Genomic DNA, 4,189 nt, shown 5'->3' with positions numbered 1-4,189 from the left:
GGTAAGAACTTCTTAATTAGGGCCTAAAAAATAAATGAGATGTAACTGACAAAAACAGTCTATATGGTTTTGCCATAATAAAATCAGTCATGTGAAGAAGCATAAGGAACTATATTCCTTGAACTAAATACACATAGTTGAATTGCTACAATAAATTCTCCCATCTTTATACATAGGGTAGAGAATCAGTAGGATATAAAATATAATATTTTCCTTGCATTGTTAATTTAAGTGAATACATTCTTTTCATAAAATTTTATATGAGGATAATAATAACTACAGCCAATTAATAGAATAGATTGTCTTTCATGCTTTTAAAGATTTTAATTATTAAATAAATACAGCAGACAAGCTTGATGATTTTGCAAAGTAATAAAAGATTACAAGCTATGTTCATAAACATATCAAATAAAGATAAAAATAAGCAATCCAGTAAGACAAAAGTTAATAAAATAAAACTAACTTTGATGGTTTGGGCTTTTTTTTTTCTTTTTAGTTTCATGATGTATTATTGTCTCTGACAAAACACTTTTCTCTAAGTATTCTTAGTTACAAGAAAGGTATTTCTGTCAGAATCCTACTAAATTTTTCCCCTATCATCCTCAGTTCCACAGTGCTGATTGATATAGGCTTTTCAGGTTTTGAGTTCTGTAACTTTGGGTAAGATCAGTAATATATCTAGTGATTGATATGAAGAATTATTATTATAAGAATCTGTTTGAAGGAGAAAAAATAATTTTTAATATTTGAACTAGAGAATACTTTTCCTATAGATTTCTTTGAATAAAGTTATTTGTTGTATTTTTAAAGATAGCAAAGATCAACCATATTTAGCTCAGTAGATATCATAGTCAATATTCTATTGCAGAGAAGAGACACAATCATCATGGCAATTCGTATAAACTAAAACATCTAACTGCAGACTTGCTTAAAGTTCCAGAGATTCAGTTTGTTTTCACCAAGATGAAAAGTACAGCGGTAGGCAAATGTGATGCAGGAAAAATCAGCTGAGTATTCTTCAACCAGATCTGCAGGCAATAGAAAGAGAGAGACTTTGGGTTTGGAATAGGCTCTTTAAAACCTCAATACCCACCCCCAGTGTCACACTTCCTCCAACAAGGCCACTCCTAGTCCACCAAGGCTACACCTCCTAATCTTTTCAAATAGTGTAACTTATTGGTGACCAAGTATTCAATTATATGAGAATGTGGTATCTTTCCATTATCATTCAAATGACCACAGTAGACATATACTCTTGGTCATATAAATAACTACCTCATCTTTTTTATATATTTAATTATCCTGATATCTGATGATTTTATCTATATTTCATGATCTATAATGGTAGCATAAATTCTATGGTTTCATTTATGCTTTACTATTAATACAACAATTTAATTTTTATTTTTGCTTCAGCTGCTGTTTATTGACATTCAGGTTGGCACTATAGCAACAGGCCTTGAGATACTGTAGGATACAAGGTGGAGAGTGAAATGTCTGTAGTAACTGTAGGTGAGTGCATAAGGAGGAGTCAGGGAGACCAAAGTTGTTGGGAAAGCAAGATAGGGCCAAAAGTCATCTACACTAGAACCCCGAGCCCCATGCCCTCAGCCCCTATCTTGCTATCTCCTAACTCTTGGAGGCCTGGAAGTTGTCTCTGGGCAACTTCTTTTATGAGCAAAGTATACAGAGATCATGATGCCCTTTTGTGATAAAGTCAGAGGGTTTCCAATCCAGCATTCCTCCTTCACCCCTGGCTCAGGAAGGGCCATGAAAAATAGCTGGGCTCTATGTTTCAGAGGTATTAATTTTCCCCGATGTCCCAGCCCACCAGTTCCACACTATGGCCCAGAATGAACACTATAAATATTGCTTTTCTAATATAAAGTATAGAGAAGAGGATGAAACAGTAGCTAGAAGAGGGGCTCCAGAGGGCCATCAAGTCACAGGCACTACAAGCATGATGTTGGTAAAACCAGAGCCAAGCACCACCAGGTGAGCACAATGACTTCATCTCCTTTCTTGAAGAAGCATGGGCCTTGCCAACATTCATGGCCAAGTTTACACGAATGTCAACATCCTTGGCCCAGGCATCCTGTACAGCACAGGGAAAATGCCACTGCATAGATGGGCCTAGCAAGACACCTTCTGATTGTGCATTACAGCAATGGTAGGAGCCTGAGGGTGGTACCTGACCACTTGGTGAACACTTCCGCCAGACTTGGTGAGCACAATAGTGGCCCTACTGCTGTACTTGAAGGTGGCCTCTACGGCGCCCACAGTGGCAGCTTCTATGGGGTCGCTGGTAATGGATGCCAGGCAGGGAAGCTCCTACAATAACTGGAAGTGGAAGATGGCAGCTCCTGCATCTCAAAGCAATCAAGTATTGCATACGAACAGTCTCTAGAGGGTATTCTCCTTTGGCTGTTTCTTCTGACAGCATTATGTAGTCTGCTACATCTAGGACTGCATTGGCCATATCAGTGCCTTCCACACAGTTGGGGCATGGCTTCTTGATTATGTTCTCCAGCTTTTGTGTGGTGCAGAATACAGGCTTCTTTCCTACCTTGGTTGCATTGTCTGATCATCATCTTCTGAGCCAGAAAGATCTCAGCAGGAATCTTAATGCTCAGGTCACAGTGAGCCACAATGATCCCATCACTGGTTTCTAAAATCTTATCAACCTGCAGACACCTTCATAGTTCTCGATTTTGTTGATGATCTTGATATTCTTGCCCTTCTCTCCCAGGACCTTCCCAATTTCATGCACATCAGCTACCTTGTGGATGAAAAACCCAAACACCATGTGTATACTCTGCTGCACCCCAAACATCAAATCCTGGATGTCCTTTTTGACAGGGAGGGACCTCCACAGCATCTCTGGGCAGGTTCACTCCCTTCTTGATCCCCAATGAGCCATCAATATCCATCTCTGTTATTAGGTAGTCAGCACCTTTCTTCATTACCTGTAGTGAAATAAACCCATTGTCCACATAGATTATGAATCGCCAATGCCCTTAATGAGTCCAGTCTGGATCTCATGTCCCTTTGTGTCCAGAGCCATCTCAAAGGTAGAAAATGGAATCACAAGCAAAGCTTTCTGTGGCTGCATGGACATTTTTGATGGTTTCTGTATGGTTCTCGTGGGTTCCATGAGAGAAATTCAGCTGAGCCACATTTATCCAGACTCAACTATCTTCTTCAGCATCTCCATAGATCTGGAAGCAGGGCCAATAATACAAATGATGCCAGTGTTGTGGGCCATGATTGGTGTGGTGTTAATGTCCATGTGGCACATGTATTTTAGGAAGGTGTCAGCCATGGCTGCATGGAGCTGCTGGGTCTGAATGAAGGCAGTCCCTGCTTTACTGTATGGCTTCATCATGGTTTCTGAAGTCCTCGGAAGTACTTGGTAGCCTGCTGTAATACCTAAGTCGGACATCTGCAGAGTCAGTAGTTTTAAAACTTATTTAAAGTTATAAATTAGTCTTAAAATATTTTACTTTTTATTTATGTGTGTATGAACATGTATTGGGGTGACTTTGGAGTCAACAAGAGCTCCCTTGGAGCTACAGTTATATTTTGCCAGCAAGTGTCACCTCTTTAGACCCTATTATGAAATTTTCTAAAATTTTGTCTCCGTATGTGTAGCATGTGGCTGTATGTTTGTTTATATGTATGCATATGCTTGTTGGTATGAATATGCACCTGTGTTGGTATTTTTAGAAGCCCAAATGTCAGTGCTAGGTAACTTCCTTATTACTATATTACTTTATTTTTTGATATGAGATCTCTTTTATTTTTACTTTATTCACTTTCAATCCTGATCACTGTGTCCCCTCTCAGTCCTCCTCCCACTGTCAGTGCCCCATCCTTGCTCCCTTTTGCCTCTGAGACAGTGGACTCTGCCTCAAGTATCCCCCAACACTAACACATATAGTCTCTACAGGGCTCACACATCCTCTCCCACTAAGGCTAGACAATACAGCCCAGCTAGAGGAATGTATTCCACAGTAAGACAACAACTTTAGAAATAGCCCAAGTTCCAGTTCAGGACCCACATGAAGACAAAGCTGCATATCTGCTGCATATGTGAGCTGGACCTAGGTACAGCCTGTTTATGCTCTTTGTTTGGTAGTCCCTGAGAGCCCTCAAAGATCCAGGTTAGTTGAATCTGTTGGTCTCCCCG

General features: G+C 39.8%; 1 pseudogene; it reads right to left on the bottom strand.

Annotated features, from left to right (window-relative positions):
• Positions 1-1,938: 1,938 nt before the first annotated feature.
• LOC117716864 (pyruvate kinase PKM pseudogene) lies at positions 1,939-3,385 on the bottom strand (annotated as a pseudogene).
• Positions 3,386-4,189: the final 804 nt, after the last annotated feature.

This window comes from Arvicanthis niloticus, chromosome 11, assembly GCF_011762505.2.
Source record: "Arvicanthis niloticus isolate mArvNil1 chromosome 11, mArvNil1.pat.X, whole genome shotgun sequence".
NCBI lineage: Eukaryota > Metazoa > Chordata > Mammalia > Rodentia > Muridae > Arvicanthis > Arvicanthis niloticus.
The sequence above is the reverse complement of the archived record's forward strand: the minus strand, read 5'-3'. Positions and strand labels throughout refer to the sequence as shown.